Source organism: Dermacentor variabilis, chromosome 5, assembly GCF_050947875.1.
Source record: "Dermacentor variabilis isolate Ectoservices chromosome 5, ASM5094787v1, whole genome shotgun sequence".
NCBI lineage: Eukaryota > Metazoa > Arthropoda > Arachnida > Ixodida > Ixodidae > Dermacentor > Dermacentor variabilis.
In genome coordinates this window covers 134,637,001-134,659,295 of record NC_134572.1, presented here as the reverse complement: position 1 = coordinate 134,659,295, position 22,295 = coordinate 134,637,001, and the positions used below count along the sequence as shown (strand labels likewise).

Genomic DNA, 22,295 nt, shown 5'->3' with positions numbered 1-22,295 from the left:
TTTTTTGTCTGGAGTCCTCCCGCACCTTCTCCCGCGCGCTCTCGGTCGCCATTCTTTCGCGGCGCTCCCGAAAACCTGAAAGGGAGAGCAAATGGCGCTGGCACAAACACACACACCCACGCACGAACGGGATGGCTCCCGCTGTCGCTGGCTGGCCGTGGATCTATCTCGCTCTGCCGTCTTTTGGCGAGCTAGCGGGGCATCAAAGGAAGAACAAAGGTCGGTAGGGAGCCTCGGCTTCGCGCGCGGGGGAAAAAAAGAGAGAGAGAAAGGCGCGCTCGCGCCAAAGCACACAAAGGCGGCTGTGGGCGAGAGGTACAAGAGACCTGCGTGGGTGCCCCTTGTGCGTAGGAAAGGAGGGAAAGCGGGGAGGTGAACGCGCGCGCACACGGTTCCGAATTAAAGCGACAAACGCGCTTGGAAGTCGAGGCAGCCAGCGCACCGTGACCCTGTTTCGATTGGCTCCAAATCATGGAAAGGAGGGGCGGTGCCGATGCCTTCGCAGCGGAGGATCGCTTTTAATGGACATAAATTATCGGTCTTTCGCGTCGCCCCAATCAACTAACTCGCTCGCGAGCCCTCCCTCTCTCGGCCCGGTGGTGAGATTCTTCCCTTGGCTTTGCACTTCCTCGTGTGTCTTCCGTAGCATCGTTTCCTTTGCCCTTTTGTGTGTGTACCCGTCTTGGCGATGCTGTCTGCGATTCGCCAGCGCTCGCTGGTCTTGTATGTATACACTCGCACGTGCGAGCGCGCCAGCTTCCGGGCGTGCTGCGCGCGCAGAGAGCGCGGGTCTCTGACCCGAAACCACAGCGTGAACAGAAGACGCCTCTCTGCTTCCGCGTCTCCGATCCATGCAGGGCTGCGCATGCGCACAAGCAGAGAGCCCTCCGCGAGCAAAGGCAAGGAACTAGCGCGGTATGTCCCTATATATATGTGTATATACTTCGGCGAGAACAGAAGTCGAAGTGGCATGCATCTGGATGCGACAAATTCCCCACGAAGAGCGCTATATTAGTTGCTACACATGTATGCTTGCAACTGGCCTGACACATTTTGTGTGCATACTGGCCCCACGCTTTTTATCCGTATCCGGACGCCGTTCATAAATGTTCCTGTACACCGCCACGTTCAGGCTCCTCTCGCAATTATCCGAAAGGTATTATACTGTACTCATCCGTATATTCGCGACATCCGTGTAGTAACTGTGTCGCAGTGCGGCAGCACGCAGGTCGCTGCGCTGAGCTCACGCAGACGTGGCTAACATATGGCCCTCCCTGCACATCCTTGCGATCATTTGATTACGTATTCGCCCACAGACGACGGTTATAAATGACTTGCACTGCGTGCGCTTGCGCAATGCTCGTGTAGTCCCCGCACTGCACTCACGCAGTTCTGTGAATCTGTAATGGATCGCTGGCACTGTAAATTTTCGCAGGCTGCTTCACTGTTGTCACCGCAGTCCTGGCCAACACGACGAACAGTGTATGATGTCAGCCCGCGCTTCGGCCTTTAAACTGCGCAGTAATTAATCTCCTTCGTGCCTTCGGGGTTGGTGATGTGGGCGTTTGTGAACTTTTAACGCAAGACCCGATCTTATCTTCGTGTGCGCTTGTAAGGCGCTCATTCTTGCAGGCATCACGTAGTTTCACGATTCATGGTCCAATTACCTAATTTTCCACGTCATTAGGCAGTTCTGGCAATGAAGTATAAGACTGTAACGACTCCACTTGCGCGCAATAAACTCTCGATACTGTGAGAATTTCGTTGACTTTCGGCCAATTTGCAGTGACAGTTATAGCAATCCCGCCTTATCTGCCTCCTTCGATCGATACAGCTTCTTATTGTTATAGCATTTATTGCTGTCATGGCATAACGCCGGCAAAACACGAAAGCAGATGACTCAGAGAAAAAAGAAACAAATTAACATGTGATGGTTTCTTACTTGCCACTCCACTGGACATTTATGCGTGCCGCATGCATTCTACAAGTTTGTCTCAGTATACTCGAGTTGAACGCTAATCACATTTACGGTTTACAGAAAACTGCGCGCCGCTATTCTACGCATACACATATACTCGCATAGCTGAGGCTGATTTCGTCACCCGTCTGAAAAATATTAAGCTTCCTGTGTACATTTTTCTCAATTTCGTTAATTAACATGCACTGTCTCTCTCTCTAGCTCCCAGGGAAAAGCAAGATCGGTAAAATAAAATAAGACAAAGTAGTATGTTACTCTCCAGTCCCTAGCGGAACGAAACACGATTCTATCACGCAAGGAAGTTAAACATATTAAAATATTAAATATATATTTGCGTTGGCGTAAACTGATATTTCTTTTGTACAATGCTTCCGTTTTCTTTCATTATTATTTTTTACTTGATTCATGAGTGAGAAAGGGGAGATAACGCAGTACAGAAGCGCGTTTCAACGTTTCCTTTCTTTAAGAAATATATGACTGTCCTCGAACACGAAAGTGTGTGCGTGTGCGTGTGCGTGTGCGCGCGCGTGTGTGTGTGTGTGTGTGTGTGTGTGTGTGTGTGTGTGTGTGTGTGTGTGTGTGTGTGTGTGTGTGTGTGTGTGTGCGTGTGCGTGTGCGTGTGTGCGTGTGTGTGTGCGGGGGGGGGGTGATTGACCATGGCAGCGCCGTGACTCCACCATCACGATATGGGTGACGCACCACCATGCGTGCAATCATTTACTGCAGATGAGCTTCATCATTTATAGCTTTTGCATTGTGCTACACATATGTTTATCCGCCTACCCTCTGATCTAACTGACGATACAAGTGCGCATTTTCACAAACTTGTATACATGTATATAGAAGTAACATAGGGTGTTGATGGATGATTTTGATAAGGGATAAGGGCGATGTTGAGTGTTATCTCTATACTCATGACCGTATGAGGACTGTATATATGTAGGACTCATGCAGGGCTGGTATGTACATAAAGGCAAAGAGGCTCTTCGGTATAATGCCAAAGGACGGTATACCTGCTGTGAAAAGCCCATCTTCTGCGATTTCGCATGTTGCCATCAAAGGCGCCATTCGGCAACAAGACAGATAATGGTAGTATATCATCAAACCTAAGTGAAATCATCGTGAACAAACTCCGGGATCTTCTATCATCACACCCATAGGCTCCAAATTGTGATCATTCTCATGCCTCCTGCATTGCTGAATACTCCCTTCGACGCCGCTGCCGAGTGTCAAAGGGGAAACCGATCACGGATTTCCCGCCTTCATCTGATCTTGTACTTCCTGTTTCTTCCGCGCAGTTCCCTCCCCCCTCCCCCAGCAATACTTTTTATCGCTGCCACTTTTTATGACTTTGTCTCATACTCCTATAGCTAATCTTAAACCACCTTTTTCATTGTGGCCGAGGCACAGCGCGAAGTTTAAAGCGGCTGGAGACCTCAAAACGTGCCGTCGCGCACACAGAAAAAAGAAACCTCGTCGGGCTCGGTCCAGACGCGTCTCGTCGAGGCATGGTTAACCGAGGCACACCACGCGTCACGAAACTCGCAGAACGAACGCGGCACGCGGCCGTCTTTATATACGGAAGCTGAGGAACTTCCGCCCCTGCAGCACCAGCCGGCGCTTGCCCGCCGCGCATATACATATACATCTGTCTATATATAAGCGATGGTCCGGAACTTTCCTCCGAAAGAGCCGTGACCGGCGCGTGTGCGCGAGAAGAAAGCGCCGAGGTCGTTAAAAAGTAATCAGGGCCATTAGGAATGATTTAATGGCGCGCGGCATCAGCGCCACTGCCGGATAGTCGCACACCACTGCCGGGCGGCACGGCTGGCTTGAGAACTGGGCCCGTGGCTTTGGCCCCTCTCGGGGATAAAGTTGCGACTTTTGGAAGGTGGCCAGAAAAGAAACGCGCACTTTCGTCCTCCCCTCTCCCCGCGCGGAAGTCGCCAGTGGAGTCACTGCAGCGCCACCGTATAGGAGCGCCCCTAGCGGCGTCCACAATGTTATTTACACGACACGGTATACGGCAGACATCATCTTTGCGACGCGTCTCACGTTATGGTACTTTCGTCGCCTGTGTCGCGGGTCGCTGAGAAGTTGTTTTGTCCGCTCTAATTTGGTTATTGAGTGTCTCCGAGGGGCCCAAAGCAATATCGATGGCTTATCTATACGGTTCCGAAAGTCGTTTCTCGCGGGAATTGTGTTAGCAGTTCGTGACAGGCCATTGGTGAAAGTTGCTTGCGGCCCTTTTGTTTCGGTTCTCGTATCGCGTGCACACGTTCTCGAAGAAGGAGAAACATACGTCCCAGCTCGGAAATTCTAACGCCAAAGCCTAAAAGGCACGGTTTTCTTTTGATTTTGTCCGCGCGGCAGGTGTCCAACGAATGTAGAAGTTAGGAAGTTAGTTTACATAAACTTAAAAGGTGCACAGTATCCACGACGTTGGGGACACAGGAAAAAGGCCTTGAATTTTTTTTCCTCGAAGCCTCGAAGATATGGGTGCCTGTAGGTGAACAGTGAAAAGGCCTCATCACAAGGTTGACGGTTCCGGGTGCCTAGCGAAGTCCCAGACGGCTGTCCTGGACCAGAACCCGGAAGCCGTTTGTGTTCCGTTATATACATTTGAAGGCTACGCTGCGTTTTCAAAGCAAAGGTGAAACCACATCATGAAAACACTTGAAAACTGTGCTGCCGTTTTCTTGTGGTCATCGTTGCTTCTACAATCGTATGCTTCGCAGCTGAGAATGACAAGTATATATGTATGTGAAAATTCTAATGTTTCTTTTTGTCACTTCTTGTGTGTGTTCTTTTTACATCTTTCCAGTTTCTTTCCCTGCCCTGACATCATCTCCACGCCAGTTTCGAGATATTCATTCCCGAAATATGCCAAGAATAATATCGGCGTTGCAGTTACATTTGTGCTTGAATGCATAAAACAGCGCTTTTCTAAAAAGTAATTGAAGAAATAGTACATTTTCACAGCAAGTTTCAAAGCACATACCTCGAAAATTATGCGATCCTTAGAAGTCGTTCCAATGTTACCCGACAACGGCGCCATCTTTCCTCTACACAACGACACCCAAGGAAGGCGCGTGAGTAGTACTGTTGTAAAAACAGGATGATACTTTTTTAAATATAATGGAATTTTTCAAAATCGCATGTGGCAGATAGCATAATTCTTGTCCTGGAGCTGGATTTTTCGAAGAGGCGGGCATTATTAGCATGAGAAATCAAGACACATATTCAACTAATTACCAAAAGCTCAATAATTACCTTCTTAATTAATTACTTCACATATTGCAATTTACAAATTGTAGCCGGTGAGCTTCCAAGACGTATCCACTTGAATTTCCAGGATGACACCAGTTGAGAGATATCATTTCCAAAAGTGAGGGCTAAATACATGGGCGTTCCACTCATTTGTGTGCTTCAATGCATAAAATACCGTTTTGTCAAAAAAGTAAGTGGAACAACAGTGCATTTTCATGGCGAGTTTGTTGGCGCACTTATGCAAATATGCGTCATTTTGTAAATTCAGTCAAAGTTAATACGCCTTACAAACTCGCCGGCTACCATCCGTAAATTGCAACGTGTGCTGTAATCAATACTTGCAAAATGAAATGAAGCGTTACAGCAAGAACAGAGTGTTTCTGGGAGTTGCGGATACCTTGAAGGTGCAGAAATCAGTTGCCTTTTTTACAGTGTCGTGCTATGGCAGCGTCATGTTTTGGGCTGCTTTTGATGCGTTCGCTAAGGAACATGCAGATGTGCAGAAAAGGAGGAAATATATAAACATCTTTAGTAATACAGGTGAGCCTAATGGTTGTCGCAACCCTCAAACGTCTAAGAAAAGCGGCTTACTTGAGGCACACAGAATCCCAGGCATCCCAAGGCCTTCTCTTGTCGTTGTCAAGGCACCAACTGTTTTCCTTAGCAGCGGTTCAAAGGGACACTAAAAGGGGGGGGGGGGGGGGGCGCGAATCAATAAATCAGTTTAGACTAATGAAGCATTTTTTGAGAACCCTGCAGGCAGTCATTTTAAAAAATAGTTTGACTATTAGATGAGAAAATTAAGGTCCAGGTATCAGTGTTTGAATTTCGCGCCGAAACCCCAGCGCCAGTACGTCAGCGTGAGGTCAGGGATTCCAAAGTATGTTTTCGCATTTGCGGCCGCGTTGGCTGAATAAAGATTCCCGAAACTTGCCATGTTTAATATTTGGTTCTTTTAGAACACAATGTGGTCAATCTGTACAGCTATATATAATTAGTAGGCCCTAGAAGATGCCATCAAAATCCATGACATCACAGCCCCCAGGTGCGGGAACTTAAGTGGGCGTCGCCACCCGTATTTTGTTCTTGCGCTTTTTATGGCTTACCAAAAGTCTTATCGTTGTAAGAGTTGTGTTTTTGGTGTTGTAGAACGGTAATTTATTGATGCAGAAGAAATCATTTTTCACTTTAGTGTCCCTTTAAATGGTGTAAGTCATTATATCCCAACCTTCAATGGGTGAAGAGGATGAGAATAAGCCGGTACATAGAGTAGGGGGAGGGAAATAAAAGTGCTCAACAACAAAAAAGTGACAAGGAGCTGGTTGGTAAACAGATGTTGGTTGGCAAACAAAATCCTCTAAAACGTGTTAATATCACACGCGTAAATCACACAGAATAACCATGCTTATCCTTCTATACCATTTGAACCGCGGAAATTCCCATTTTTTTGCATGACAGTTCGTGACTAAAGGATTAGTCGCTCTCTCTCTCTCTCTCTCTCTCTCTCTCTCTCTCTCTGCATTAGAAAACATACTCAATGCGCACAACATTTCAAATTGACAAAGTTAACCTTGAGATGTCAAATTGACATCTCAAGGTTAAAACGTGTTTTGTCATGACTAATTGATGTCCTGCTAATGCAGTGCATCTTGCTAGTTGTTGCGTAGCACTTTCAATAATCTTGTCTTTTAATTATATTATATTAGTGGTAAATAAGCATAAATATTTCATGCCTAGGTTTTTCTTTCCTCGTGCTTTCTTTTATTATTTGTTACTTTAATTCCAATCGTCATTTAATCCCAACTAACGAATGTCCATACATCTATACTACTGCTAAAGATGTGCTGCTTAACGACTCTGTTCTCTACAGAATTATGCAGGGAATCAACAAACGTTACCTAAATATCCCCACTGCAACAAACACACGCCTTGAGGTACATCATTCCTCTAATAAAGCGATTAGCTTTGTATAGAAGGGTTCGGCCATTCGCCTACATTGACGATCATCGTCGATGGTTTCTGCGCCAGGAGAGAACAGTGCGTGGTGAACATGTTTACAGAGAGCACGTATGAATCATTCTTATTCGCAGTTGACCCACTTCTTGAGTATACCAGCTACAGACCCTTCGCTTCCACGACGCATGGACGCCCCATTACATCGTATGCGTTTCGGAGCTGCTTCCACCAAGCACTTCCTATTTCTAATTGGGCTTGGGTCCTCTACAACATGTTCGTGCGGCCACGACGACGAGGATGCGTACCAGAGGCCTAACCCTCGACTCTCTCAAGCACATTGCACAAAAACAGCACCTTGTGGATCGGGGGAGGGAGGGGAGGGGGTAACTGCGTTTAATTGACTCACATGAGATGGTCTCACTTGCCCAGGTGTTAGGCCCTTGGTCATCAAAAGTGCATCGCAAGGCAGTGAAAACTAACGCTTCTTTGAAGACGCTGGCATGTGGGAGGAATATTCACCTCGCGTGTGTAGTTGAGTGTCTCACTCGTGCGTGTGCGATTGTCTCATTCGTACGTCTGAAAGAAACTTGTGTACCTCGAACTTGCGAGAACTTGAAACTTTTCGAGAAGACTCCCAACATTCTGGTGTCGAACTGCCTATACTTATTCTCCTTTTTTTTGTCTTTTACAATACCGATTGTAAGAATATGTATTTGTTTATTTTTTATTTTATCTGATAACCAAACGAAATGTAGTAGCCGTCGGCAGGGAATGATTCAACGGCTCCTCTATTTATTTTTATCTCAATGAAGGAAAACGACAAAAGCCGGGTGTCTCTCTGCCTGCTATCACTGAGGGATGCCACCTCCCACAACGGAAGACAAAGTAAACTATAGAACTCCAAAAATTTTTTTCTCTATTTTTTTTTCTTGAAAGCATATTCCTCGTACATGTCTTTAGAGGTTTGCTCGAACCGTTATACCATACGAAGCAGCGCGAGAATTCCTGCGTATAATATTGCGCCTGCTATCATTTCACTGCTTCGCATTATGGGGAGCAATTGCAATTCCTTTCTCTTTTCTACATAGGGCACCAGCGGAGCGACCGAGAGGTTGAGCTTCTGTCTAGTACTCTGCGGCACCAGAGTTCAAGTCTGCTTGGGACACTTGTGCAAGCTCGGAAAGTACTTGCCATTGGCAAACGCTGGCTGACACCGACAGCAGCGACGGATATCAGAACGATTTGGGGAGGGAGTCCGTAACGGCTATCCCTGGGGGAAAAAAAAGAAAAAAAAGAAAAAAAAAACCTGGACAGATAATGCGATTGGGAAACGTAAGTTGGCGGATGGTGCACGACAAACAGAAATTTCGCGTTAGCTAAATAACGATGTTTTACTGATTTATTGTGTGATTATACAAATTAACGGGCGTGTCGCAGTAATGAATTCGTGTAGATTTAGCAGATTTCCCGAGCTAATTAGCATTAGTTTCTAGAAGCACGTCCTTAAAACCCCGCAGCACTGCATTTTTCAACGATTCTGACGCTGTTAACTCGGAAGTGTCAGTGAAGTTCCGAAACAGCAAGCATTCTGAAAAAAGAAAATGGTACGGATGAGCCCTATTGAGCAACCCATTCTCAATCTCCGCAAGTGCGCCTGCGTATACGTGTGTGTGTGTGTGTGCGTGTGTGTGTGCGCGCGTGCGCGCCTGCGTATACGTGTGTGTGTGTGTGCGTGTGTGTGTGCGCGCGTGCGCGCCTGCGTATACGTGTGTGTGTGTGTGTGTGTGTGTGTGTGCGTGTGTGTGCGTGTGTGTGCGCGCGCGCGCGCCTGCGTATACGTGTGTGTGTGTGTGTGTGTGCGTGTGTGTGCGTGTGTGTGCGCGCGCGCGCGCCTGCGTATACGTGTGTGTGTGTGTGTGTGTGTGTGTGTGCGTGCGTGTGTGTGTGTGTGTGCGTGTGTGTGTGTGTGTGTGTGTGTGTGTGTGTGTGCGTGTGTGTGTGTGTGTGTGTGTGTGTGTGTGTGTGTGTGTGTGTGCACGCACGCACGCACGCACGAACGCGCGCGCCGCTGTGTATGCACCTGCACGCGTTTGTGTGCGTCTGCCCGTTCTGGCTCGTGCATTTCATCTTTCTATAGTTAATACTGAAGAAGCTCGAGCGTTCACTTCTGTACAAATGAGCTTATCCCAATCTCTCGGGCTGTCCGTGATACCCGTATCGTCAACAGCGCTGTACCTCGCGAGATGCTGCACGTCCCGCGAAGTTTATTTTTCGCTGTATACTCCACGTAATCTGATAAGCGCTATGTAGATGGCGCGTACTTCGCGCACCCTACGAGGGCGAAAGGTTAACCGCTGCGCGTCGCATCAGGCTGACTTAATTCCTGCATGGTAAGTCGTGCTTGCTCTTTAAGTCCTGCGCAGGCTCGATTACCGCCTCCCACTGCACTGCCCACGACGTCCTCTTTCCAACTTACTGCTTTTTCCTTCTCTCTCCATTTCCTCCTCCCTTGCTGCTGACGCGGCAGTGCACGCGGGTGCAGCCAGCCAGCGCAGCGAACGACAGGAGCAGCTTGGGCGGCGCAACGTCCGAGGAGTGCGCGCGCGGCCATTCATATTAATTTTTCGCTCCATTACCCAGGCGCACTTCATTAGCAGGTGTTTTCGTTGGCGACGCGCGTGCGAGCCTGAGCTTCGGCTCTTGCCACCTGCGGCGAGCGAAGATCTGAGCATGCGGAAAAAAAGTTTAACTCCGCAACTTCATAATCGAGTTACACGCGCAGCGTATGCAAAAACTGGAAGACTTCGCATGGTGCAGGCCTGGCCGGCGGTTCTCGTTTCCGAGGAATTCTTTGTTTTTGTCGTTTTTTTTTTCGTCATTTCTTTTGCATTTGGTGGTTTCTCTCGCTTTTATTGCTTGTTTTACTTCTCTCTCTCCCTCCCCCCTCTCTCTCTCTCTCTTGGGTGCGCTCGCAAAGCAGAGCAGTGAGCAGTGCGGTGTTAGCCCAGGCCGCTGGAGCGGACTGTGAAACAACCCAGATTTATGGAAAGAAAAGAAGCCGGACACAGGTCATTAATCCTGAAACTTACTCAGTTCTGCTCGCAGTATGCATGTTCTCGGCTTTTTATTTATTTACTTTCTTGTCTTGCAGCTTAACAAGTGCTTTTTTTTATATCGACCACAATTTCTGGCACTATCTTGAGTTAGGCAGGGCCTCGGCGGTCGATTTCGCCGGCTCGAGCCAATTTTAATCTCATTACACGAAACTCTATTTAGTCTTCGATTTGTACCTTTACCAAAGCACAACCACGGGAGCAGAATCAAGTGAAAGTGGCGTTTTAATCCACCCCGCAACAAATGACGTGCAGCGCTTTCGTTTCGCGACGTCGTGTTAGGCGAGTTATTGGAAAATATTGCAAAGGGGCAGCCGGTGAACGCCGCTTCTCCAATGGCCGGTCAAGGCACGTCCAGGCGGCGTGTCAAAGCGTACCTGCAGCTTAGATATACGCATGCTACAGATACGCGTGCCTTTGTGTAAATATGGCAAGTATAACACTAAACCAGTATGCTTCTTCTAGGGAACTGGAACCCTTAATTCAAAAGACTTGTATTTCTACTTCTGCATCTTATGTTGTTCTTACTTATATACACGCTGCATCTGAGTGGGCGAAAAGATCAGTAGCTATGAAATTAACGATGTGCTGGCAAACCGTCTATGCGGGACTTCTGTGGTATAGTCAACTTGATTTTCGAGATTTCTTATAGACCTCTGAGAAATATGTTTACTTTGCTGGTGTCCAGCCATGGTGCATTCACTTCATCCGGGGAGGGGAGTATACAATAGCCCACCTCAATCAATCAATCAATCAATCAATCAATCAATCAATCAATCAATCAATCAATCAATCAATCAATCAATCAATCGGTCGGTCGGTCGGTCGGTCGGTCAATAATCGAAGTAATGCAGAGCTAATTGTTACAAATAGCATTCACTTGAACATCTTGAAGGGGGCAGTGCTAGACGACAAAGACCGAAGGCAGGAAACACACAGGTCTTTGTCATCTAGCGCTGCCCCTTCAAGATGTTCAACCAGTACAAACTTGCCCAAATATCGATTCTTCTGCAACATTCACTTGATTAGTTCAAACACAATGCATGTGTGTGCGTCATCATCTCAGGCGCAAGGGCCTACATAGCTGAGGTGGCAGAAAAAGTAAATTGAGAATTAAAGTAGATTTTGTGGTTTAACGTCGCTAGACTTCTCAATAGGCGACGAGGGACATCGCAGTGGGATGAACCGCATTCAATTTCACCAGCTTGGGGTTCCTTAACGTTCGCCCAAATCAATAACGCGCGAGCGTATTTGCGTTTAGCCCCCATATAAATGTGACTGCCGCGACCGGGAGTCGAACTTGCGACCTCGTGCTCAGCAGCAGAACGTCATAGCTCCTGAGAAATCACAACTGGTCAGCTGTAAAAAGGACCTCATAGTAGAGCTCAAAGAAAGAGCGCGAGGGAGAAAGGAAGTATAGAAAATGCAGTGAGCCTCAATCATAGACGAGTGTACGGTTTGCTACGCTAAACTGACGCCAGCGATAGGCCGCTGTTCCAGTATCTATCATTCAGGAAATATTTTAGAGTCCAGCCAGTTTAAGGTTGCCTGGAAAGAGAGGAAGAAGCTTTGGGCGTCCTAGCGATCACAGGTACACAGTAAGTGCTTCATGGTTTCCTCGCGGGAGTCGCACGTCGCACAATCGGCCATGCCAGTATATCGGCCATTACAATATCGGCCATGCCAACGTAACTCCCCACCCTACGCAGTATAGAGCAACGTCGCGTCGCAGCGGGAGAGGCTGTAGTCCTCACTCGTGTATAGCCGTAGCACAGTGTCCACGTTACGCAGCCAGGAGCTTGTCCTTGCGCGAGCAAGTGTAGACGCTGCAAGAGAAAATCCTCTATCATCGCTTGAAATTTCCGCTAAAGCCTGTAGAATGTATCGGTAGCCGGGCCACTGACCGATCGAACACTTGGTGCATTTCAATCTGCTTTATTTTCGTCGTGCTCACCGCATGCTAGCTCCTTGCAAGCGCGCTAACAATTTCAGGATAATAATTAAAATTCACGCGCTGTAGTCGGAACGGGAAGTTGTCGCATAAGCCCTGTCAGCCGCTATCTGTCGGAGACAAAACGGACGCGACATTCACGCCGAAGCGCGCGCGTATACAGTCGGCGAGTGAACCACGCCCCGCTTGTGCGGCGTATTTCGCGCAAAAGAACGAACGGTGTGCGCCTGCAGGGTGATTAACGGTACAGCTCGTAACCTATGCCCGACGCCAGCACAACTTTGGCGCGATTCCACATCCGTGGGGAGCGCACTTGTACCCATACCAAGGCCTCAGGTGGGCCCACCCACCGGTGTTTCTCGAACGTACTGAGTGTATATACCCCGTGCTGCTTCCTTTCCACGACATACAACTTTAATCGCGCAACTCACGCCGGCTTCCAGTGGTCTCCCAAACAAGCTGCGGAAGAGACGAATGGCCCGTTCGCGTCGCGCGACGCCGCTCTAATAGAACGCCGCACATACGCGACGACTCGGGCGAGACACCGCCCCAAAAGGACTTTGCGACGTGTAAATATAGCGCTCGCCGTACCGAAGCGCGCGGAGTCCAGCCGTCAACGCTTGCCTCGCGGCGTGGCTTTGTCGCGCGTGCGCGCGTGCAGGGGTTGGTAAATAAGGCGCATGCGCAGAAATTAACTTTTTAAACGAACGCCCACGGATCCCCCAGCTGACGTGCCGAGTTTATTAAAATGAAGACGGATGGGCCGCTCCAAAGGGTTTCGGGAATTCAGCGGGGAACGGGGCGGCGTCTCGCGGAGCCTTCCGAGGCTCCCGGGGACGCCGGAGCGCTGAGCAGGATGGATGGGCCACGCCGACTCATTCCCGAGATGAGATATATGACCGCGTACGGGAGCGCGCGCTTCTTGGCTGCTATGCCCTTCCTTGCGCCCATGGTCGCCCGCCTGCCGCTGCGAGGCGCTGTTCTCGCCGTCGGAGCGTATATACGACGTCTGCGACAGAAAGAAGCGGTGGCACAGCACGAGGTTGCGGCCGGGGTCTTTCCTTAGTCGATAGCGTCTGCTTTGGAAATAAAGGCGCTCAGAATCGAGGGAATGCACCTGTCCACTACCGTCGTTGAAAGGCGATCTTCAGATTCCCGACTTTCTTTCAGAAAATATTGTTTCCATAGTTTGCAGACGTTTTAATATGAAGTCTAGGGAACATGTATATGTACACGTTCTTTAGCAAACAGTGCGAATAACGGGACACAGGAAAGAGACACACGACACAGGCGCTGTATAGTGTGTCTCTTTTCTGTGTCCCGTTATTCGCTCTGCTTGCTAAAGAATGTGTTCGGGCCAAAAAGCCCGGCTAGCCACTATTCTGAAGTGCGTAGCCTGGAGGCACATGGACCTACACTCTCTTGTCGACTGTTGCTCACAAACTATCTGCAGAGAACCAGTTCGGAAGCCTACGTGGACGACACTGTACCAAAGGAAACATAGTTGCTAACGGCTTTGACTATGGACAGTATACGCATACTTTCTCTACTGCAAGCGAAGAAAGAGACAAATAACTATATAATTGAAGTTTATAGGCAATCCATGTCATCCTTATATCCATTTTCATTAGGTGCGGCTGTTTAGAACGTGCTTTAACATTGCAGAACTTCAAGTCGAGTTTACTCGTACCTCGCATGAACAATGGGCAGGCGACTCTCATGGAGCTTTTTCAGTTCAAATTCCTTACCAGTAGTGTACACTCAAATAAGGAAGAAAATACTGGGCATGCTTTAGTCACTTTCTTACAATTTAACTTCCATTAGGGCGTCGCCTGCAGATTTCACGTATTTCAGTTAAGCGGGATTTCACTATAGACATTCACAGAAGACTCTATAAGATGCGCCAATTAAATCACTCTAAATGGGTCTTCTTCAACACATGCGTACATATGCGTTTGTTGGACAATTAATTTTGATTAGGGGCGGAGAAAACGTGGTACAAACTTTTAATTTCGCGTGTTTCGTTCCTATGGAATACATTCGTGATCGATGAAGACTGAACTCGTTCCACGTATAAACGTTGTAAAATATCCGTGACGTCATGAGCAGCTGGAGTGGGAATTTAAAAGGTGTTATCGCCGTATGTCTTCCTTTCGTGCGTCTTTTTTTTTTTTCTCACCAAGTTTTCTGTCGCGGTAAGACTGACACTTCTGGCATTCCAGGAGCACAATCTAACAGTGTAGCCTATGGCCTAATATTCTGTTTTGACACATCTACTTCCCTCTTTCTTTCCCTCTTCCCCTTCCCCCAATGCCGAGTAGCTGGCTAGAGGAATATACCTCAGGCCGACCTCTCAGCATTTCATATCATTAAACTTCTCTCTCTCTCTCTCTTGACACATCTACTACAAAACATAAGTAATAGTTTTGATACCGAACCGCAGCGGCCGCATTACAATGAGGGTGGAAGGCAAAGACGCTCGTGAGTCCGGCACCTTCCATTACTACATTCTTCATAACCCGCTGCGCACTTCCAGAATGCTAAGCCACACATTTAATGTTTTCCCCCTTTAAGGCCGCCGCAAACTATAGAACACAACGGCGACTCGCATGCGTGCTAAAATTTTAGGTTGTTGCCGCTAACAAAATCCGTCGCCGCCGCAACTCCATGGAGTGTTGCTGACAAACGCATACGTTCTATTTGATGAGGAGGAGCTTTCTTAATGTCAACAGGGGAAGGATCCAGCGGCTTCTCCAGTTAAATTTTACCCCCATAAGGCTTGAATAATCGCAACTGTAAACAGGAGGACGAAGAGGACGAGGAGAAGCAGAGGAAGACGAGAATGAAAAAGAGGACGAACGAGTGTGACTGTGATCATTGTTCACGAGCTGCCAAATAATGCTGAAACAACGTTGAAACGTATAGCCACATCTAGACACCTACCTCTGCACGCGATCCCTCCAGGCTGGCTTCGTTTGGATTCAATTTGCGTATAATGGTATCTGCTAAGATTTAACCTGCCTTATACATGATATACCGCAATCAAGATTTCACTCCTGGTGAAGAAGAAAATTCTATTTTATTCTGCGCCGTTCCCAGTTGTATTATAAAGTTTCGAAAGCTACACCTTTTGAAAACGAGCACAATAGCGTCCTTGCGATATTCTGTAGCAAAAATGATAATGATATCATTCGCGGTACAGTGAATAGCTTGTAAAACTTGAGTTCAAGTCAGGATAGAGAGCTCCGGGTGGTTGTTGTAACGTGAGCACCTGGGGCCGAGTTTCGCTCCTATAAGAGTTGTTTGCCACTCGCAGACAGCCCCCGCTAATGTTTCTCCCACAATATACATGATTGGGTGGCAGTCCCTCTAGTTGTGAGAAACTTTTTTGTGAATGCCTACTTTTGTTTTCTTCTCCTCTCCTTCTTCAGCTGCTTCAACAATCTTCTTTCATACTTCAAAAGCGTCGATTATACTACCACGTTCACGACTTACTGCAGTAGTGCTTACCGCACGTATTGCAAAATGCGATGTCGAATTACCATTGTCCGCTCTGACTCACAGACGTCGGTCGTGATAAACACACTGCCAAGCGGCAACATTCGCACCGTACAGGAATGTAGGCTAAGGGAGGAATTCCTCCCTTAGCCTACATTCCTGTACGGTGCGAATGTTGCCGCTTGGCAGTGTATGTTGCCGCTTGGCAGTGTGTTAACTAATGTAACACCACAGAACCGCTCGTTATTTGAGATTTTGATCTTCAAAATTGGAAGCTCAGTACGCATATTTTATACGTTCTGCGTATGCTTCTTATGTACAAAAATGAACGACACCCTCGGGGATGTCGCGACGCTTTACAGCGCTTGCTGTTGTCACTCGCTTAGATGCTTAACGGCGAGCTGGTGCTTCTGTGCCTGAGCATATACTCCACGCACGAAAAGAACCGCCAAACTAGCGGGCCAAAGTACCGCCTAGCTTCGAAACAAAACTGCGTTCCTGATTAAACCCAACGGAGATGAATGACATGCAGACACGACGACAGTCGCATTCCCATATGACTCTTTTGATCGATGTAACGCTGCCGTGCTGCGGCAAGGTCGCCACAGACAACAAAGTTAGGCCAAAGCAAAAGTGTTACCGCATGCCCGTGCTGTTTACATATACTGTCGGCTGCCAAAAAACGCAGAGCTGTTCGCCTACGCAGCCAGTGTCACGCACTTCCGCATGTTGGAAGGCCGCGAAATGGCGCAACACCGCGCGTCCACGCTTCTGCGTTGCAGGCCGAGAGAGAGAGAGAAAGAGAGTGAGACAGAGACGGAACCGTGGTGCGTATACGTACTCCTCCCCAACCCCTTTCTCACTCCTCCTCCCCCACAAGCGGGGCGATGACGAATACCCGTGTAGGCAGATAGCGCCGGGCTCTCTCGTCGTGTTCGGCCGCCGCGCGACGGGCTTGCGAAGCAGAGGGAAGGGATAGGGGGGAGGGGAGGGGGGTTACGAGATGGAGATGGCCTTTAACCGAGATTCTCCCTGACCCGGATTCTTCTCCTTCTCCTAGCCCGACGTCGCACCACCCCCGCCCGCCACCCCTTCCAGCTTTGAACACCCCACCCCCCCTCCCTCCCTTACGCCGCGAGCCCCAGACACGCGGACAGTAAAGCCCGGGCATAGCACCGGGCGCTCTTGTGCTCTGTCGGGGCGTGTGCCGATCTCTTTTTGCCATGCTTCGATTATTTCAAGGGTGCCGCGAGATATGGCACGGTGCCCGAGAATGTACACACGGAACGGCGCCGTTGATCAATATGTGGCGAGAAGGAGGCCGAGCGAGAGATAGAGGAGGACGGGGCTGCAGGCCGCCGCTGAGCACCGCCCCTTCACGTCGCTGCAGCCCTATCCTCCCCAGAGGGGAGAAGAGGCGGGCGGGCTGCTTCGATCTGGCCGCCGGCAAAGCACTGCGCGCTCCCGGCAGCACCGAGCCTCCCTGCGCCCCGAACAGAATTTGCAGCTGCCTTTCCCTAAACCAGGGGCGCCGCGGAAGAAGTTTGACGGCGCGAACAGGCTCCCGGGGTCCCTGGTCCCAACCACGATGCTTTCCTTTTCTTGCTTGTCGTTTTGCTTTGATTCGTTCCCCCCTTGTTGGTGTTATGCGCGCGCGCCGCTGCTTGCATACTTGTGACCCGCCAAGGTCGTACGGACGCCTGAGACGGCGGCAATGTTCCGGGATGCGGGTCATTGTTTTAAATGGCCCGCGTTATTGTTTATGCAAGATAGTACCGCGATCTTTCTGCTGCGCGTGCTTGCGCTCACGTTGGCTGCCTGTGCAGTTAAAGGTGGATTATAACCGAAAAGAAAGAACAACTGTAAAGAAGACAGTAACTCCTCGTGATATTTTTCGGTAAAATGACAAAGTGGGATGCAGACTACTTAGTAACACTTAGAAATGGGGCGCGTGATATTATTATCTGTTATAGCCAACATTGAACTTCCGTTGGGAATGTCAGAAAAAACACAGCTAACTTCGACTGCCCGGGGATAGAATTGATACAGACAGGGCTGTTAGGTACGTTGATTATGTAATCATGAAACTTAAAGGGGGCAAGTTCGTTGCTTGCGTAGTTTTGTTGAAAAATTGAAGTTTGAAGAAAAAAGCAAAGTGATAAAAAAAGTTTATTTTCAATGTAAGAGAAAATACACTTTGAAAAGATTCATATCGCAGCCTCGGTGTGCGTTCGAACTTAGACGAATGGCAGTCTTTGAAACAGTTCAATGCGGCCACTGCCGGAGAAAAACTAGATTCGAGAGTTTCTATAAAGCAGGCGGCACATCAGCGAAATCGAATATTTGACCTTTCGAAAGAACCGTCCTAAGTTGTTTCACTCTTACCGATGTTTCCTTGAAGTCGGCATTCCTCACCGTCACCAGACTTCGCATCCTGAATGCCTGCTTTGTGTCTGATTATCCCATGTTCCTGTGTTTCCTTCGCTCGCTTTTATCTCCTATACCACCTAACCCCGTTTCCTTCCAGCGTGTTTTTTTCTTTCCAGAGCTCGATCTAGATCGCATCTCGCGTCCCTCTGTCAGGCGTCGCAGGCGAGAGAGCTGCTTGTCGGCGACCTATCGCGACGGTCGCCATGACCGAGCCTCCTTAAGTGATATCCCACTCCGTAAAGTTTCCTTAAGCCTTCGTCCTCGCAAGACTGATCCCATTCCTCGTCCCCGTCCGCACATGCTCGAGGAGGCGCGCGTTCGGCTTCTTCGCAAGATTGTAACGTTTCGCCCTTCTTGCCGTTTTCTTGTTTCTCTTCTATACTGCAGTCGCTTTTTCGATAGCTGCGGCTCCTGCGTTTCTCTTTTGTGTGTTCGCTTCTGTCGCCGAGAAGAAACAGTCGGCTACATACATGGAAGCGAAGGAAACGCCCCTTCCTTAGCCTGACGAATAGCACCTCTTTCCTTCACTCCGGAATGTTTCTTTTTACGTTTACATCTCGCTTTCCTTTCTTTCCTTCTTTTTCTTTTTCTCTGTTCACTCTATAGCGCACGTCGCTTTCTCAGCAGCCTTCGTTTGGAAACAGTGCGGCATAATTTTTTTTTGTGCTTACCCTTTCCCACTCCGTACCACGTGAGCGCTCGCGTGTGTATCAGTGTATACGATCCTGCGTGTCTTTTCTTTCTTCAGTTTCGCTTCCTCTCAGCACAGACAAAAAAAAAAGAACACTCGCGCACCCAAACACACTCAAACTTCCACCTCCTTTCTTTCTGGGCCAGGACACACACACATTTGTTTGCCTTCTCTCCTCCTTTCGGAGCCTCCTCGTTCTATCAATCCCAGGAACCCAGCGTTCAATCTCGAAACTTTTTCTCTCCGATTCATCCCCATTTTTACTCGGGCCGCCTGCGATAAAGGAACTTGGCGGTGGTGGAGACGGGAAAGGGACTAGTTCCTCATTTTATCGGGACTCGTGCACTGTAGCTTCGTTCCCGTATTCTTTTCCTTCTTGTCTCTTCGTCGTCTCTTCCTCGGACTTATTTCTCGCAGGGTTTGCGTGCGTGCTTTCTTTTTATTGCTCTCCCCTTTTGGCTCGCAACCTCTTCCGACTTTCATTTATTGCTTCTCACTGGGGCGGAGCTTGATTCACGGCATCGTTCTTTCTCTTGCGGCTTATTCTCCTATGCCCGCTCGCTTTTTATCACGTTATAAGTTCCGTGCTTCCGCCTTTCCGCGACGCTTCACTGTCTCCGCCAGCCAAGTCTCTGAAAAAGGAGAGGAAAAAAATGAGCGGTAGGATAGAGGAGAGAAAAATTGTGTTTACAGACGGTGCCACCCTTCAGCTAGTCCCTCCCCCCCTCTTTCCCGTTTTCTTCTTTTTTTCCCCCTACGTGTGATATGCTCAGTATTTGCAATTTTTCGGCCACTTCATGCGCAGCCATTGTCCGCCTTTCACGCGTTTTTTGGCCTCACTGACACGATTTCCACGTCACCCGCTTCCTCGGCTCATCTTCTCCTTGTAGTTGTATTTTACTTGCTATATATTTTTTTTTCATATATATGAATGTTTATATATATTCATCCCGGGTGCGGCTTCACAAAGGATGGTGCTGTTTTCTGGGGGTGACGTATTTGTGGTAGCGAGCTTATATTGGTAGTACACGCTGCTGTGCGCGACCAGAGCTTAAGATTTCAACTACGCCGGGTTACATGCCCATCTGACTACGGTTGTCCAATTTTACCTCCTTCTCAAGCAGCGCCACCGGTTTAGAGCACTTAAACTGAGCCTATAAACATGCCGAAAGTTCTTCCTTTCTTTTTTTATTCAGTATATTGGTATTCATCAAGGCAGTAGGTGAGAGGTAATAAGGTGTCATTTCTTGCGTCAGCTTGTACTGTCACCTTCCAATATACTCCGCCCTTTTATTTCACACTCATCGCAAAGAACAAGATTGAACAAGGTTTATTATGGATTCATGGGGGGTGGTGGGGTGTGGAGGGCTTAACGTATCACACTAAAGCTGGGGCTATGCAAGATGCCATAATGGAGGAATATGGATCATTTTTGACCACCTGGGGCTCTTTAATGTACACCTAAGTGTAAGTGCAATGGAAGTTCTTGCATCTGGCCCTCATCTAAATGCGGCCTCCACGGGACACAGGATCAAACGCAGCACTTCATGCTCAGCAACAGAATGCCATGCATATAGAGCCACCGCGGGTAGGGGGGGAGGGGGAGGGGGTAAAATTCGACGAGGCACTATTGCATGTAGTCATGGTAGCAATATCAAGGTAGACCACCATGAACACAGCACAGGCAGTGCGAATTCTGGGTCACATCTCAAGCGAGTAGTCCTTTTAATAGAAACGGAGGCCGGATTTGCCTGGTCACAGGGCAGGCTTAGCACCTTCCCTTTCATATCGAGAACAAATGTACAAGCGAGCCATGCCTACCATGCATACACACGTGGCAGCCACAAGCAAGCGTGTAATATCAAAGCGAACAACAAAACCTACTTCGCATTGTGTGTCGCAGGGCGAACAACAACATATGAATGGCACAGGACAACACAATGTGGAGCGAGAAATCAAACTTGAAAAAAGAAATTCGTGGTAGAAATTTGGTCTTGTTAGTGCATGGTCTTCGTATTTTGTCGGGGTTCACTCTGCGCTACTCCGTGCGACAGATCTTGATGCCGACAAGCTCAAATTCGTACCACATTGAAGCAAAAGCTAGGCACGTCATTTATTCATCCCTACACACGGGCTATTCTTACGTCATAAATAGAGAATCTTGCATCACGAGGAAATGATAAAAGACTGGACGCGAGCGTGCCCAGTCCTTTATTTGGTCCTCGTCCCTTTCTTGCACTCCGTACATTCATTAATAGTGGAAACCAACTCGTACAACTTGCTATATTTATTATTCTTACATGCATACGCGTTGCGTGCCGCAGCTGTGATGTCGTTCTCGCCTGCCATGCTTCAACCAATTTTTCTAGATTTCAACCACAGCTTTGTAGACCGCACCAGTGCTCGGGCCAGTCGAACTGCATGAAGCACCGTTATGAAAATAAAACACTGCACACTTGCGCGCACCCGCCGTGGTTGCTCAGTGGCTATGGTGTTGGGCTGCTGAGCACGAGGTCGCGGGATCGAATCCCGGCCACGGCGGCCGCATTTCGATGAGGGCGAAATGCGAAAACACCCGTGTACTTAGATTTAGGTGCACGTTAAAGATCCCCAGGCGGTCGAAATTTCCGGAGTCCTCCACTACGGCGTGCCTCATAATCAGAAAGTGGTTTTGGCACGTAAAACCCCAAATATTATTATTACACTTCCGCGTGTACGTGTGGCCAACACAATCAGCGTACCTTAATACTTCCGCACAGTTGGCGCTCTTAGGCCACACCTGGCCCTTGCGCCATTAAACCTCAAATATTCATTCATACTTCCGCACAGTGCCTTACCTGCGTTTCTTTTAAAATAGAGCTACGCTGAACACCGTTGCATACCACAAGAGAATTTGGCCCAAGATTCCACAAAGCTCGTGCTTGTATTGGGGAGACCTACTAAAAGTGTACCTTATTTTTACTCTCGCCTGATTCAATCCCGCAATCGCAACGTGTTCCCTGAGATAAAAAAATTTTAAGAAATTAACTCGTGAATTATGCAGTTTTATCACTTTACCACTTATCACTTTATCGCATTACCTTTATCACTTTGCCACTTTGTCAGTGAAGATGAAAGATTTGAAGATCACAGCTTATTAGGCAGCCGTAAGCACAACGTTATTAAATTGGCTGCGTGGCCTTGGTGGTAACTTTAGCTCTTCTTTCTTTAAGCAATCCATATATTGTTCACAAAGTAAAATATGAACACACATGGGAGGACTGCGCGTTCTGACTTCTAATAACTGCCGATTTCTTACCATGATCGAGCAGGAGTTACCGCGTTTAGAAGAGTATTTGCTGGCGATGAAAGCGTACCAATATCAAGTGCGTTATCGGTACGTCATTTGGCTGATAAAAGTTGCCACGT

The 22,295-nt window shown here is 48.2% G+C and overlaps 1 protein-coding gene across 8 annotated transcripts in view; it reads left to right on the top strand.

Annotated features, from left to right (window-relative positions):
* LOC142581972 (uncharacterized) overlaps positions 1-22,295 on the top strand; it is a 570,107-nt gene that overhangs the window by 338,736 nt on the left and 209,076 nt on the right. The window lies entirely within an intron of this gene.